This window comes from Hibiscus syriacus, unplaced genomic scaffold (assembly GCF_006381635.1).
Source record: "Hibiscus syriacus cultivar Baekdansim isolate YM2019G1 unplaced genomic scaffold, ASM638163v2 tig00110813_pilon, whole genome shotgun sequence".
Taxonomy (NCBI): Eukaryota; Viridiplantae; Streptophyta; class Magnoliopsida; order Malvales; family Malvaceae; genus Hibiscus; species Hibiscus syriacus.
Window position 1 is genome coordinate 1,236,535 of NW_024062871.1, and position 18,520 is coordinate 1,255,054.

The 18,520-nt window shown below is 36.7% G+C and overlaps 1 pseudogene; it reads right to left on the reverse strand.

Annotated features, from left to right (window-relative positions):
* Positions 1 to 10,107: 10,107 nt before the first annotated feature.
* Positions 10,108 to 12,703, reverse strand: LOC120141822 (annotated as a pseudogene).
* Between the last annotated feature and the right edge of the window lie 5,817 nt (positions 12,704 to 18,520).

Genomic DNA, 18,520 nt, shown 5'->3' on the forward strand with positions numbered 1-18,520 from the left:
TTTTAAGTGGGGGTGAAAGCGATGCCTTCGTTAAAATTTATTCTCCGCATAGGCCTAGCAAGTAACCTTCGAGATTCATATACCTTATGTCTTCGTGTGAATTTATTCACCGCATAGACATAAGGGAATATATCATCTCGAATTGAACTCGTTGCGCTCGAAACCTGTAATGGGTGAGGATCGAGGGTTTAACAGCCCAAGGGGCACCGACATCAAGGACAATTCAAGTACCTTTTCCTCATAGAGCCGAAACCATGCATATAGTGAACCGTAGCACGGTCACCATAGGTACAGTTACACTGAACCTCTGTTCGTCAGTAGGTACCCAAATTAAGTGTACACAATGGAGGAGCATTTCTGAACCTTTTCTTTTGCTTTAAATTTTGTTGAATGACAGCATGCGAACTAGATACCATGCGGTTAGGATTAATTTCTTGTAAATACATATTTGTGGGTAGAAAGGATGTTTGGGTAGGATTACTGTCTAATAAAAGCATGCTCGGGTAGATATCATGAATGAGTAGGTGTTATATTCATCTTTGAATAACATTTATCTGTACCGATTGTGTTACTTGTATAACTGATCTCTTTCTTTTTATTTAAGTACACTAACTTATCTCCCTTCTTTTGTTTGTGTCATTTTTTATTCTCTGCATTGCATTTGCATTGTCAAAACATAATGCAAGAGGTGTTGATCCACAAAAACGTGTTTGTTAAACATGAATAGTTTGCATTAATAGACAAAGGGGTTGTAATACAAGAGATGAAAATGCAGAGGGCAGTCAAGGCGACTATGTGTCACATTCAATCCAGAAGACGTGGTGCCCACAATCGAAGAGTATACTACATTGCGGCATTACGAGGAAATCAGAATGAACCGGGTCTACATCAAGCACAACAAAAGTCAACCTTTGAAGAATTTTCTGGGAAAGGTTGTGGGGGCAAGATGAAGGTTACTGATCTTGGGAGTCCTTTCAAAGACAACAATGGCAAAACGATAGCCCAAATTAGAGACCATTATTGACGAATTCAAGAAGCAGACAAATTAACTTCACATAATTCCTATCAATTGAGGGCTTAAATGACGTATTTGTTGGGAACATGTTTAACAAAAGATAAATGCCAGAGATGTAGTCATTCGAGACTTCTTAGACCAGTACAAAAAGTAACTCAACATTTGCACGGTTCATCCAGAGAAGCCGGAGTGGTTCGACAAGTTATTCAACTGGTGACAGACGAAGGCAGAAGACTAGTCAACATGTCAGAAGCTGTCAGGATATTTTTGTCTCTTAAAAGATAAAACATTTTTGTCCGCAATAAGGATTATTTATAGTAACATGCATGTTTTCGGATCAATGCCTCGAGCATTTCATGCATTTTTGCATCTATATTTCATTTTTAAGCATTTTCATAAACATAATTTTTTTCATGGAGGATTCGATCACGTGACACCACATGGAAGAAATATTTTGCCAATTAAAAAAACTGAAATCAGTACAGTGGGAGCCTGATCAACTGATTGTAGGGCCAAACCTGACAGGATGATTTGAGAAAAGAGTCCCCATATCCTAAGGGCTACAATGTTGAAGATGTGTACAATTACCACATAGGAAGCTCCAGACATTCCTCTGAGAAATGTAAGGCACTGAAGTCAAGATTCAAAACTTGATGGATTCAGGGGCATGAACAATCAAAGAAGGGGGCATTACATCTACCATTTGTACTGAGAGCATTGTTTTGTTTAAATACATTTTTGATCTTTCATGTTTGTTTAATCTTATAAACGACTAAATTTATGCTACTTCTAAGGTGAAATAATTAAGCAAATTTTAATCTTTAGTTCTTCGAATATTAAATGAATTAAGGATTCTTTTAATTCTTCAAGAATTATAGTTTTTTGACATATGGCAAGATCAAACCTTTCTTATCATGTTCCAAAAAAAACAAAAAGCAAAAAAAAAAATCCCTCAATTATTTACCCAGAATAATCCATGGAGAGTCATACTGATACCTTTGAGTCAATAAATTCACACTATTGTCTTTTTAGACTCAACACTGACATCTTTATACTAATAAAACCTAAGGCATTGAGTACAAGATGTTCACTAGAACATGAACCTTCTTACTAGAAAACACAACTTGGGGCATCTCGCATCAATTTTCTGAAGATGAGCTTGTACAATTGAGGTGTGCTGGGAGCAAGAAGCATAAAATGAGAATTAATTTGAAATAATTCTATCATGCATTAATTATATTTTTTCATGTGAATAGAATTAATCCTGAAAATCTATCCCCTGGGGATACCTCTTCTGCGATGACTTTTGTGTATGAGATTATGAACGAATTTGTTTCATTTATCCATATATGTATATACATATCCTTTGTTGTCCCCTTTTGAGCCTATAGTATTTTTTTCTTCTGATTCAACCCTAATCAAGGATCACCCCCACACTGGGGGGCAAGGTGGAAGAAATATGCTCACATGAGTGAAGACATCAATCCAGATGAGATATCAAAAGGTGAATCAAGTGCCAAGTGCGAAAATCCAATCAGAATAAAGAGCATAAAGGAAAAAAAAAGAAACAAAAAAGCAATGGAAAAGAATAAAAAGAAATAACAAATAAAAATGATCAAGAAGAACATGTAAAGATTCCCTTGAGTCAAATGGCGCATCAAGCTTCAAACTATGAGATTGATCAAGCATAATTATTCCAGAATCACTTCATTCGAAGATCATAGAACATCAAGAGAGAGAGACATACAAGTAGATTCAAACTGAGCAAAACATGATTGAAAAAATCAGAATGAATTGATTATTGGTTCAATACCCTGAAATACTTGTTTGGGCTTATTTATCCTTTTCTTCCATAACTATGAACCATGACCTACATTACGTGCCTTAAAAAGTTCCTTCTAACCATACATGGATTTTTAAACAGAAAATACTATCTTCATATTTCAACCCGCCCATCAGGATTAATCTTTATTTGCAAAAAGTTTTCTAAAATCTTTAATGCATAATAGAGAAAATAACAAAGGGGGTTCAAGACGTAAATTTTGAATAACATATTGAAACCAAAGGAGGATTCGAGTTGAAAATCTGAAAAGGTGGCTCGAATATAAAAATGGTGCAGTTGAGGCGATCACACATATTCCTTGATAAGGCATTACACAATCTGAGCGTGACCATGAAGGCTGAGAGTTAGAAAACACTTCCATTAGAGGAGTATACGAGCTACCTCATCAGATCAGTGAACATCAAAAAAAATAAGAAGGCCAAACCATTTACCAAACATAAGAACCTGAGACTCTTTTTATTCTTTCCTTACTTAACCATTTCCCAATGATAGCTTTGATCTTGACACTTGTTAAATAGCTATAATTTATTGAAGGATTAACAGTGTAATTAATTCTTTGATGTCCAATGAACTCTAGTTTTATGATTCGTCACAATTGTGAAACCTAGAAATGGGCAATATTTTCAAAACTTTTGATTTTTCAAAACTCTTATAATACATTTTCAGAACTTTTGAAAATAAAATAAGAAGAAAAACACTTTTCAAACTAGATAATCTCTCTAGAGTGGATCTTGGTATTTGAGATGTGGCTCTCAGACACAAAGCTCATGTTTAGAATCAGTGCTGAAGCAAGCAATGAGGAACAATGGGGCATCTTTAAAGATTCAACAATAAATGTTAGGGCATATTTGGAGATTTAACATTGAATATTGGGGCATATTTGGGGATTCAACATCCTGATGCAAATGATCAGATCTTCTGAAGGCATTTCCTCCACATGCAGGAACAAGCAGACAAAGCACGAGGAGATAAAACTAATTCATGTTGCATGCATCTTAGACATACTTAAGATCATCACATTCATCACTTTTTTATACATATTTTTTTGCAGCTTTTAGAGTCAAGTTTCAACTTCAAGAAGAAAGATACTTGTAACATCCTCAATACCGGGTTAGTGACCAAATTATAAAGTTTCAGAAATTGGTGATTAAAGTAGGATAATTGAATAGTGCAATGATTTATTGGAAATATGATGAAGGTTATTCAATAATTATTAAAGGAAATAAAGGGTAAATTGGTCATTGGACCAGAAAGATATTTATCTTTCTTTTAAGGGTTATAAAACACGTGGGATATGAGATAATTATCCAGAGTCTTCTTCTCCAGCTTCTTTTTCTCCCCGTAAGCCTCATTTAAAGGTGAGTTTAATTTAAGCTGTTTAATTCTTGGATTTATAAGTTGATTTTGATTCTTGGAGTATTATATAAGCTTAAGGAAAGCTTATATAAGCTTAAAACATCAAGAAGAGAGAATGAGAAAGGAATTTCTATTAAAAGATTAGAAATGAACTTTTGATATAGAAAGGTTTTTGAAATTCTAAGGATGAATTTGACTTGTCAATGGTTAAATTAAGAGATTTGGAGTGATAGAATTGGATTTAGAACATATAGAAAATTTGGTATGATTCTTGAATCTCATAAAGAATATAGGATTTTGAGGTTAAAGATGATTTGCATGGATATAAGTTGGTTCAAGTTATAGTAGTTGAGTTTAATGTCAAAATAGGGGCTTAAAATAGAAGAATTAAGGGAAGAGTTGATGATTTACGTGCTAAAATGTCAGTTCTGGGCAATGTGCATCGATGCACATTCATTGTGCACCGATGCATCGATGATAAATACCAGAAATTGTTTAAGGTGCATCGATGCATGATTTTAAATAGAAAACATCGAATAGGATTTATGCATCGATGCATAAGTAGTGCATCAATGCATCCCCATTAAATAAAAACATCGAATGCATTTTATGCACCGATGCACAAGTAGTGCATCGATGCATACATTCATTGAAAGAGGAAATGGGCTTTTCTCTTAGCCTAAGAAGTGACAGTTTAGAATATATCAATTGGAATATTGATATGAATCTGTGTATTGTTATGTAGAGATAGAAAGTGATCCGTTTCGGGACAATTGAGGAATTAGAATCGAATCAAAGAAAAGCTAAGGTGAGTGCAATTTATTTTGTACTTATTTTATATTGAATTAACATTGGCTTGTGATGAGCCAGTGATGGAGTTACTATGGTAAGAAGTAACTTCTAAATTGTTATGTGATTACCATGTATGCATTAATACATAGAAATAGATGGATGCTATGTTATATGATTTATATGCTTAAGTGAAAATGCAACATATATGATATATGTTATTTGACATGACATGCATGGTTACATGAAAGAAAGCTATGTGACTACATGTATATGTGAAAGAAGCTATAAGCTTATATGCACATGTGATATACGTGATATGAATTACATGAAATGATTTACATGAATACATGTATATATATAATACATGTGATATGATATGAGATATATGGTTACACATACATGTGATATGTGACAGAAGAGAAAGAACAAGTGATACGAAATGTATAAATAAATGCCCATAGTATGACGAGAGCTATAGGTATAGTTGGCATGCCAAGAGTCGAGGGTTTTACCTATGTCTTTCGAGACATATGGACAATATACCTATGTTCTAAGGAACATATGGACAATTACCTAGGTTCTTTGGGACCTATGGATAGTTGTCGAGGTTCTTTATGACCTCTGGATAGTTACCGGGGTCTGTGTGACCTCTGGATAGGTCCTTCGGGACATTTATACGAGCTGTGGTGACAGTATTAGTGCACAACCTCAGTGTACTCACATACCTCTATCCTCAATAATATACATTGGCAATGAAATTGAAAGACAAATGAAAGTGAAAGTGATAAAAGAAGGTAAGTTGCATGTGTGCATGACCTGATTGTATATTGTTATCATACCATAGATTCATGCATATTGATATGTAGTGATTCAATGATATGAATGCACATACATGAATTATATGTGTTATTATATGATGAGTATATGGTAAGGGGAAAAGATTATTGATAGTGTTTGTATATGTATGTCTTTTATTTATATGAAATGATATATGGTTATATTATATGTTTTATATGCCTCACTAAGTCTATGACTTAGCGTGTAAGTGATTTATACGTAGGTACCAAGAACGAGAAGTGAAAGAATAGAAGTGGCAAAGACAGTATCATTACTAAAAGATCAGATCAGAAGTATTTGACAAAGTATGTATTTGGTTATGTAATAAGTCATTAAGTACGAGCACTCTGATCAAGTCTGTATTTTGTTTTAAATAAAGTTTTAAATTTCCCGGGATTTTTCTTAAGAGTCAAGGTTTGAAAAGTCAATGTGACACTTCGGACTCGTATCCGGGTCGGATACGGGTTGGGGGTGTTACAATACTCGATTCAAAAGCACATTCAGAAATTGATGGTGGATCCTCAACTTCACAGCGAATGAGCGTCTGTCAACAAACAACTTTCCAATTTCATTCAGAGTCAATTTTAAGATCACAACGAAGGATATTGTACTCAACAAAAAAATTTTCCAGTTTCATTCAGAGTCAATTTCAACTTCACATCGAAGGATATTGAACTTAAAACGACATAATTTGCTCGAGAGTAGATTTCAACTTCACGACGAAGGATATCTAACTCGAAGCCAAACTTCACGACGAAGGGCCATCCATGATTTCAACTCCATGACGGATGATATCATACCCACGAATCCACGATTTCAACTCCATGACGGAGGATATTGTACCCACGGATCCACGATTTCAACTCCACGACAGAGGATATCGTCCCCACACAACCACGGTTTCAACTTCACGGTAAAGGGAATCGTGTCCACCCACAACATACAATACTTGGATTTCAACTTCACGACGAAGGATATTCAAGTCAAGGCTCAACTTCACGACGAATGACCATCCATGATTTTAACTCCACAACGGAGGATATCGTACCCACGGATCCACAATTTCAACTCCACGACGGAGGATATCGTGCCCACACATCCACGATTTTAACATCACGACAAAGGATTTCGTGCCCATCAACAATATTCATTTTTAAATTGGATTTCAACTTCACAATAAAGGATACCCAATTCGAGGCTCGACTTCACGACGAAGGGGCCATCCACGATTTCAAATTTTGTCTCCCTTGAGACAATTTCTCTTGAAACATAAACTTTAAAAATGTTTCCCTTCAAACGAATTTTGTCTCTCTTGAGATAGTTTCCCTTGAAATAAATTTTTTCTCTCTTGAGATAGTTTCCCTTGGAACAAATTTTGTCTCCCTTGAGACAATTTCTCTTGGAACATAAACTTTGAAAACGTTTCCCTTGAAACACAAAATCTTTGAATCAGTTTCCCTTGAAACATGTTTTTGTCTCCCTTGAGACGGTTTCCCTTGAAACAAAATTTTGTCGGTTTCCCTTGAAACATAAAATCTTTGAATCATTTCCCCTTGAAACGAGTTTTGTCTCTCTTGAGACAGTGTCCCTGAAACACCTACATTTGAGATTGTTTCCCTTGAAACATGTTTTGTCTTTCTTGAGATCGTTTCTCATGGAACAACAACCAAACTTTGAGATGTTTCTCTTGAAACAAATCCTATTTTCTTTGAGATCGTTTCTCATGAAAGAACAAATATCTTTGAGATAGTTTCCCTTTAAACGAATTTTGTCTCTTTTGAGACAGCTTCTCTTGAAGCATCATCTGTGAGTCAGTTTCCATTGAAACCATTATCCCTAATGATGGCATGCCGTCCTCATAACATAGGAACCGTGTCATCACCTGACCTGATCTCCGCATCACGTAGGAGCCGTGTCAACCCCAGTTAACCAGTTATCCTCATTATGTAGGAATCGTATTATCACCTTTAGATAGCCTACCGTCCTCATCACATAAGAACCGTGCCATCACCCGACCTAATCTCCTCATCACGTAGGAGTCTTGTCAACCCCAGATAACCAGCCATCCTCATCACGTAGGAACCGTGTTATCACCCTTAGATGGCCAGCCATTCTCATCACGTAGGAACTGTGTCTTCATCCGACCTGATCTCCTCATCACGTAAGAGCCGTGTCAACCCTAGATAACCAGTCGTCTTCATCACATAGGAACCATGTTATCACCCTCAGATGGTTTACCATCCTCATCACATAGAAACCGTGTCATCGCCCGATATGATCTCTTCATCACGTAAGAGTCGTGTCAACCTTTAGACGACCAGAACTCTTCCTTACGTATGAGCCGTGCCGTCCCCACAACACAAACATATCAAGTCTCAAAAACAAAAAAAAGAGCCTGACAAAAATTGGTTGTCTTTTCGTCTTTGTCTTATTCTTGTTAACATAAGAATGTGCAAAGAGGGGTAGCTGTAGACACCCATTTTTGTCTGGGTCGAAAAAATATTATTAAATATAATTATCATCATTATTATTATTATTATTATTATTTAAAACCTACCACTACATCTCCACCCATACCACTATCCACCAAATCATCCACTAAGCATTAAATAAAAACCCACTAAATTTTTCCACTACTCCATAATTTATGCCACCATTCCATATTTTCTTCCATTTTTTATTTTTCCACTCATGATAATTATTTTCTTATGATATATAGGTAATATGCTAGATACATAGGAGAGAGGGGGAGCCAAATGTGGGGAGGCAAAAAGACCAAAGAGAAAAACGTAAGAAAGCCATACGAGGAGAAGAAAAGAAAAAAAATAGAAAACAACACTTCTTCAATCTGTCGGATTCTCGCCGGTGATCGGGATCTCCAATCAACATTCCGAACAGTCAAAAGTTGCGCAAGCCCAGCACAGACAACATACTGAAAATTCAGGACAATCAGACGGTGGACAGCGGCGGATCGGTAAAAATAAGCTGAACGGTTTTTGGCCTCTTGCCGGCGATCGGGATTACCGATCAACATCTCGAAAGGTCAAAAGTTGCGTGAGACCAGCATGAACAACATACTGAAAATTCAGGACGATCGGACGGTGGACGATGGCACATCGAAGAAAATAAATCCGAACGGTTTTTAACCTTTTTACGACGAACGAAGCCGATTCACGCAAAAACGATTCTAGATCTAAGATGAGGAGGCCAAGACAAATTTCCCGGTGAAATTTGGTAATCATCGGCCACTGGTGACAGTGGTAGCACGGCGACACGACGACGGTCGGCGGTGGCCGACGAATCATTTATGATGCATGTTATGTATTTTTGGTATAATTTATGTTTAATCCCTAAACTTTTATGTATGTTTTTCATTCCAACATATGAATATGTATATTTTCCTGATTTTGACATTTTAGCTTCAGTTATTTTATTTTATTCACTTAAGTTTCTGTTTTTATTATTTATGTCCTTTAAATTTCTGTTTTAACTGTTTTAGTCTTTTAAGTTTATGTTCTTACTATTTTTAATCCTTTAAGTTCATGTTTTTGCTAGATCTATTATTCAAATAAATAGTTTCTTTAATCAATTAATTTGAAGTAAGTTATTAATATTTAATAAATGGATCATATTGTAACTTGATATTTGATTCAGGATTTCCACCATTACGATGACGTGTAAGCGAAACAGTACTAATTTTGGGCGTTGTGGGGGTGCTAATCCTTCCCCACGTGTAACCGACTCCCGAATCCGTTTTAATCGAATCTTTGGTAAACGTAGATCAACTTTTGTCTTAAAAAACTATTTTTTTTAAAAGATGTTTTTAGGTATTCAACCTACCTAACCCAAAGGTTGATGTCGACTCTATCCAATTTTATCCAATTTAATTCAAAATCACGTATTTTCCAAAATTAAAAGTCGTGACTTTTTTAAAACAATAAATAATTGTTCCACCTAAAAACGGTTATGACAATGTGCAACCATCTTTCCCTATAACTGTTGATCAAGATAAAATGATAACTTCGCCTTCTGCATAAGACGATTAATTGCATTTATACATGGATCTAGGTTCTTAATTCTCTGGTTTCAATTGTCTAATTGTTGGAAATTTATAAATGAAAATGTAATTAACATAAGATCTCGAGAAAAATATTTTATTTGATTTAGTTTCTTTGGCTTACATCTTATTTTATATATATATATAAAAAGATAAAAGATTGTTGCGTTACATGACATCATCTTATTTTAATATAATCCAGATTAAATATTACCAAATAGTCCTAATATCTAATCCCAGCTAATGTTGCGTTACATCGCTCCCTATTGCATTGCATTCCACTAGCAGAACTGAGTGGCAATTTGAGAGTTAAAACAAAAAGGCAGACATAAACATCGTATGATCTCTTATCTCACGCATTGTGGTAATAGACGACATCGGATCCTCATATACAAGAGCTTCAACACCACAATTAAATTCCAATTTGTTATGGATATCCAAAAGATGCACCATCCTCCATCATTACACTCTCCTTCATCTCTTGCCACATCTTCAACACTTGCCACATCGCCGGCCTCTGCTCTGGTGATGTCAAGCTACAAACACTAGCAACTTCTGTTAGCATTCCGAGCTGCTGACATTCCCCAACATCATCTTCTCGTGTTGATCTAACCCATTCCAGCATGTCATGGGGCACAAGTACCAGATGTTGCGAAGGATGTTTACCCGTCAATAGCTCAAGCAGGAAGACACCAAAAGCATAAACATCAGACTTGGGAGTGGGTCTGTGGTTGGATTTTCGAACATCGGGAGCTTTATAGGCTGCAGAGTCTTGATCTTCGGTCAGAGGAGAGTCTGCAAGGATGGCAATGCAGTAGTCGGTAAGACAAGCCTCGAAATCAGACCCGAGGAGCACATTGGTGGATTTCAAGTTGACATGGACAAGCCTCGACGCTTGGTGAATGTAAGCAATGCCCTGCGCAACATCTTCAGCTATTTTTAAACATGAAGTCCAATGAAGAGGCTTTGCCCTCGTTGATCTTGAACCTGATAAAAATATTATCCGAACATCAGTTATAAGGAAATGAATTAATCAAAAGTTCAATGAAAGTTTGCTAATAAACATCCAACAATTCCAAATGCAACAATTGAAGCTTCTAATAATTCAAGAATCTCAGAACTGAAATCTACAATGGTGAAATTCAAGAATTTTGATTGAAAAATAATAGTCGGTCCCAGGACAATAATGTTCTGAATGCTGCCAAATTTTTCCACCATAACTTTAGCTTAACCAATTCAGAATCCAATGGTAATAGTCCAGAATATTACCCCACAAATAATCAAACATCAACTTTGAAACAAAGGCCCCATTTTGGTTTATCTTTTAAAGTTTTAAGGTTTATCCCATTCTAACAATGCAGCCGCAACATTAATGTGAAACTCAGTCATTAACTCACTTACATCGAGTAAACCCAGAACCAAAGTGTTTTTTTAAATAAATAAATAGAAAATTCATACCATGAACGAGATTAAAAACGCTTCCATTGGGTTGATAATCATAGATCACAAGCCTTTCTCCTTTGGCTTGAAAATAACCTCTAAGGGGCACCAAATTAGGATGTATCAGTCCTCCAACAGCATCCATATGCTGCTCAAATTCTTCACCGGTGGTTATCGCCGTTTTATCGGCATCCAATCTCTTCACCGTCAAAATCAACTGCCGATATACCACTGCCTTGTACGTGGTCCCCATCGTACCCCTCCCTAATAACTCAGCTGAAGCTCTCATTAATTGCTCTAGACTATAACCTTCAACTTCACCAACGAACACTGAATTCCCACTCTTTTTTCAGGTTTTGAATCTCGGGTATTACTATTTTCTTTTCCCAAGCTTCTTCGACTCGGGTTCTTGAGTTCCCTGGGTTTGAGTTTGTTTCTTCTAATGAAGTGGCCGTTGTCGCCTTTGTTTCCTGTGAATCCACTCTTTGTTTACTGCTTTGTTTTTTAACCACGGCTAAAGCTAACAAAGCTGAAAATAATATCAAAGCAATGCCGATCGTAAAACCAAGGACCATTCCAGTTCTCCGGTGCTTCTTCGGCGAAGACGGCGGTGGAATAACAACCGCGCCGCCGCTAAGGTCACCCGCGCTTTGCCCCAGGGGACCAGATACTGAAGGAGAACCGAAAAATGGAGCACGTGAATCACAGGCTTTGTTGATAATCTCACCACATAGATCAGGGTTCAACGAAAACGCCGTCGTGTTGAACTTCGATTAAGTCGGCGTGACTGGTATTTTACCAGTTAGGTTATTGCTTGAAACGTTGAAAATGAGTAAAAAAGATTGGTTTAATGGCGGGACTGACCCATTAAACCGGTTCCACTCGAGCCGGAGGGTGTTTAACCTTTCCAAGGCGGTTAAGTTAACCGGAATCCGGCCTGTTAAACCGTTGTAAGAAAGATCGAGGGCAGATATCCTATGAAGAAGCAAGATCGAAGGTGGGAAAGTCCCAGAAAAGTTATTACGGTCCAAAACAGGGATTTAAGGTTGTAAAGAGAGGGCAAGTCGGGGATCCGACCGGAGAGGGAGTTGTTGTGGAGACTAAGGAGCCGAAGCTGGTCGAGCCGGGAGAGGAAGTTGGCGGGAACAGCACCACGTAAGCCGGAATTTTGAAGGGTATAGCGGACGACACGGCCTTGGGCACATTTGACGCCGCGCCATTGGCAGTAGTCGAAGCGCTCGTTGAGGGCGTAAAGCAGCTTGTTGTCGAGATCGGCCTTGGATTTGAAAGAGAGGATGGAAACGGCGTAGGAGGGGAACAACAAGTTGGTTTGCGGAGGGTAAGTTATAGGCCTGGAAAAACAAGTTAAAAATTATCATAAGAAGATGTAAAGATGAAGCAAAGATTTAAACTTTGTTATTGGCATTTTCGCTTTTGTTTTAAAGCATGGTTTTCAGAACTAGATCTGTTAGTGAATCGACCATGCTATTAGTTTATTGATTTAATCGGTTGAACCGGTTTGATCAGTTGAAAGAATTGAACGACGTCATAATTATTTAAAAAATTAAATAAAAATACCAAAAATATTTAATAAAAAATAATTTTTTATATCACAAGTTATATTCAAAGCAAGTCATAACATATATAAGTTAAAAACTATAAAATCAAGTGAAACAAAATGATTCAAATTAACTACAACATAATATTTAAGGTAAAATATATTAAATAATAAATATAATTATATAACTATAATTAAAAAATAAATTTAGGGTTAAAAAATCATAACAAAATGATATTGTTTGGTTTAATTTTTTTAAAAAATAATCTCACATAGCTAAGAAACATAGAAGAACATTCCAAAAGTCTAAAGAGTAAAATATGAACAAAAACAATCTCACATTGCTAAGAAAAATATTATATTTCGAGTTTGAGTTGAACTTGATTTTTTAGTTTGTGAGTTTGAGTTGAGTTGAGCTTATTTTTAAAGTTTTCAAGTTCGAGTCGAGTTCAACAATACTCGAGTTCGACTTGGCTCGTTTAACAAAAAGAAGTTGTTTGCGGTCCGGTTCGAACGGTTCAACGATTTTGACCGGTTCACTAATAACGGTTTAACCGGTTTAGATTGAACCGGACTAAACAATGATTTCCGGTTGAACCGGTTGAACTGATCGATCCGATTTTCAAAACAGAATTTTGAAGGTTGAAGCTTTTGGTAAGCCTGAATTTGTTTTAATTGTTTCGAAAAGGTAGTGAATGAAAGACTTACGTGACTGACACAAAACACCATTCCACTCATCAGCGCGTGACTTGTATCACTTCATTTATTAGTTTAAAATTAATTTAGTTAAGTCCATTTATATACATTATTATATATTGTTTTGTACGTATAACGTAACAATGAGCTGAGAGGGACATTGTATATATTCTCTTCTTTATTTGGTTATGACCAAGGTTTTGCTTTTCTTAATTTATTGCTCCATGTTGAGGCAGCATTCAATAAGATATTACCTAAAACAAATTCGCATATATCATTGTCTTCTTAAAAAAGGGTTTAATTAGAGATGTGCAATGTTATTATTATTATATATATATATATATATATTAGTTGTAATTAACCTTTAAAATTATATTTTTTATTATAACTTGTAGACTTGTAGTATTTATTAATATATTAGGAAAGACAAAGATTTGAGTCTTTTGATTGAGTGGCAATGAAGTCAAAGGTTGGTCAGGCTGCAATGCAAACCACCTTTCAAATTGTTGAAGCCCTTGGCCATTGCTTGGCTCGTGAATTCCCAACGCCACTCTCAAACATCCACCTAAGCTTATTACATTCATCATTCACACGTAAAAGATATCATAACCGCAATTTTAATGATTAATAGATTGTTATTAAATTTTTAAAATTTTGTGTTTGAGTTTAGCATATATTAAAATATAAACGTTTATTATTGAATGGTTGAATGACTTTGAATATATATTGTATTTGTATATACCTTAAAAAAAATAAAAGAGATTAGAATTGCTCTCTTTATTGTTATCAGTATGAATTATCTATTTAGTATTTCATTTATTTTTATATTTTTATCATTAACTATTTTTCAATAAAATTATAAATTTAATACATTTTTATTTTAATTATTCACCGTTAAATTTATATTAACCCTCAAGATAAAATGTAATGATATGGGTGTTCATCGTTTAGTGTTGGGGTGGGTGTGGTTGTCCAGTGGCCTGTACTTTGGGCGGATGGTTTTTGTCTTGGGCTTTGGGGATCTGTCGCATTTGTATATGTGTTGCTGCTGCAGCTGTCCTGTGCGTGCTTTGGCTAATTAAGAGTCGACTGTTATGCTCTATCGTTTGGGGCCTGGTTGACTCTAGTGATATGTTGATGTTTCTATTTAGTGTTGGGAACGTAGTAAACAAATGAATATAGACTTGTATATTGGATATTAAAACTCTATAATGAATACAAGGTTGATGTTGCTTATATACTGCAGCTCCTAACTACTAGTTTAACAACCTTAACTAAACAACTAACCAAACTAACATCCTAACAACCTTAGCTGCTATAACAACTTCAACTTCATGAAGCTTCTAACTACACTGCTAATGATCCCATGCAGTCTAAGCTCGTACACACTGTATTTATCATGCTAACATTCCCTCTACTTCTTCTTCTTCTCCTCTTCTGACCTTGAACACACTTTCACCCCAATCTTCCCTCGAAATACTTCAAATGCTGCCTTAGTCAATGGTTTAGTGAAGCCATCAGTCACTTGATGGGCTGCAGGCACATAGTTCACACATAATTGTTGAGCAGCCACTTTCTCACGAACAAAATGCACATCAAGGTCAACATGTTTTGATTGTGCAAGGTAGACTGGATTGGCACTCATTACCACTGCTCCTGTATTATCACGCCATATCACTGATTTCCCATGCTGCTTCAACCCAAGCTCAGTTAGCAAAGTACTTACCCATGTAACTTCAGTAGTGACATCAGCTAGGCTTTTGTACTCAGCTTTCATCGTTGAGTGTGAGATAGATTTTTGTTTCTTTGAGCTCCAAACAACCAAGTGATTGTCAATGAACACTCCATAGCCTGAGATTGACCTACGATCAGTAATGCTTGTACCCCAATCAGTATTAATAAATATTGAGACTATAAACCTCGACTTTGATGACAGATACATCAAGCCATACTCCACAGTTCCTGCAAGATACCTCAAAATGCGTTTCACTGCCACTAAATGACTTTCTCAAGGAGCATGCATAAACTGAGCAACCTTTTCAACACTGAAGGCAAGCTCAGACCTGGTATGACAGACATATAATAGGGATCCAACAATGGATCGATACATAGTTGCATCACTTAATAAGTTACCATCATCGGTTAACTTGGATGCAAGAATCATAGGCGTTGTACACGATGAAGCATTCTCCATGCCAACCTTTTTTAGAAGCTCCAAGATAAACTTCTTTTGACTGAGCATCAGAGAACTATTGCTGCATTTTACTTCAAATCCTAGGAAATAGCTAAGAGGTCCCAAGTCTTTAAGAGAGAACGTGTCCTGCAGCATGCATACAATATTAGCAATCATAGTGGTTGATGAGTCTGTGATGACTATGTCATCTATATAGACCAGGAGATAGGCACATTCAGCACCCGTGTTTGTAAAAAATAATGAAGTATCAACTCGAGACACTTGGAATCTAATTTTCAACAATACATCCTTAAGCTTGGCATGCCAATTGCGATGAGCTTGCTTCAAGCCATAGAGTGCTTTCTGCAATTGACAAACAAGGGGCACACCATCACATGTTGTCTATTCGAATCCTGATGGTTGTTTCATAAACACTGCTTCTCTTAAATCTCTATTAAGAAAAGTATTATTGATGTCAACATGCCTCAATTCCCAATTATTAGCCACTGTAACAGACAAGACTACATTTAGAGTTGTAAATTTTACAACAGGGCTGAATGTGTCAAGATAGTCTTACCCAGACACTTGAGAGAATTCTTTTGCAACTAGTCGTGCCTTGTATCTGTGAACCGAGCCATCATGATTGTGTTTCACTTTGAATAACCATTTACAGCCTACTGTAACTCGTCTAGGAGAGAGCTTAACAAGAGTCCATGTTATATTCCTTTGAAGAGTATTAAATTCTTCTTGAACTGCAGCAGCCCACTTTGGAGACTGAAATGTTTCAATAACATTTGAGGGGACTTCTTCATCAAAGTAGCTTGAGTAGGCTTTAGGTTTAAAAATATCACACTTGCTTCTCGTGAGCATAGGATGGTTGTTCATACGTGGTACACTAATAGGAGAAGTTTCAATACTAGGTTGAGTATCATCACTATTCGGTGTAGCTAAATTGGAAGGGATTTGCACAGCTTCTTCTTCTCCAAGGTCAACCTCGAGGCTAGGTTCAGCAGTTGCTTTAGTAGGCATAGACACACTCGATGATTCTCCTGCAGCTTCTTCCATACTCGCATCTTCTATGTTACAAGATACATATGATCATAACTCAGTACTGCCTTAAGCTACTGCCTGTACCAAATGTCGAGAAGGTTCACGTTGCATGTTAGTCATAATCTCTAAAGATTATGACTATCGATTTCTAACTGCCTGGGAGTTACATGAAGGTGACCTACCTGAAAAAGGAAACACATTTTCATTAAACACAACATTCCTAGAGATGTAGACACTTCCATAAGCTGTCAGACATTGAAACCCTCTATACTGAGGGATGACACCAAGATATGTGCATGGCTGCGTGCGATATGCAAGCTTATGAGCTTGGAAAGATCGCAGGTGAGGGAAACATTAACAATCAAACACCTTCAGGTCGTTATAGTTTGGTTTCTTCCCGAGCAACTTCTCACTAGGGCAGACTCCCTGCAAAACCTTAGTACGTAATTTGTTAATTAGTTGAACAACAGAAGTAACAGCATATGACCAGTACTGCATTGATATTGATGCCTGTGCCAACAACACCAGTGTCATTTCAACCAGATGTCTATGCTTCCTTTCGATAATGCCATTCTGCTCGGAGGTGTGAGGGCATGAAAACCAGTGAACAATTCCAGCTTTGGCTAGTAGTGGTGAGAGGATGCAAAACTCACAACTCCAGTCACTCTGTACTGCTTTAATGGAAGTACTGAATTGAGTTGCCACCATTTTTTGAAACAGAAAGAATACTTCAGTGGCTTGAGACTTATGTCTTAATAAGTATACCATGTATGTCGAGTGCATGCATCGATAAAAAAAGCATAAAATCTAAATCCATTCAACGATACATGTGGATGTCCCCATAAATCAGTAAAGACAAGTTGGAATGGAGTATCTTAAGATGTATTCGATTGCTCAAAGGGTAATTTGTGGCTTTTGCCCATATGAAAAGCACTACAAGTCTTATTTACATCTGAGGTAATTTTTACATCAAGTTCTTTAGTAATTTGCCTTAAAGTGTTACTAGAAGGGTTACCAAGTCTTCGATGCCACAGCTCTTCAATCTCAGTAGATGTAGCAAAGCTAACATCAACAGCAATACACACATCTTCTCTTGTTGTCTTACTTGTCACAAATGAGTACAGACCTCCAGATTCTTTACCAGTCAGAAGCATCTTCTTAGTAACCTCATCTCGCACACAGCTGCTGCTGGCATGAAACTCAAAGAAGATGTTGTTGTTCCTAGCAAGCTTCGAGATCGAAATAAAGTTTTTTGTTATATAAGGGACATGTAACAGATCATGCAACATCAGTACTTTAGATGCAGTAGGTAAACTTGTATTACCAATGAGTCGAATGTCTAGAGAGTTGCCATTACCAACTGTGAGTTTACCTGGGCCATGGAAGTCAGTATTGTTTGCTAGATTCGTTCTATCAAGGGTGACATGGTGAGTGGCATGCGAGTCCACCACCTAACGCTCAGAAGTTGTAGTAGCAACGTTTACTTGAGAGTCTGTTTTCATACGAGAACAACACTCACAACCCTGACTAATACTGGCAGAGGTGGAACCAGCTGAGGAGGTAACTGCTTGAGGAACTATCCTTGGAAGAAGGATAATTATTGGCTGAGACACAAGAAAAGTCCTCATCAAACATGTGCCAACAACGGTCAACCAAGTGTCCTAGCTTCCCACATAACTGACACTGAACACGTGTTTGACCTC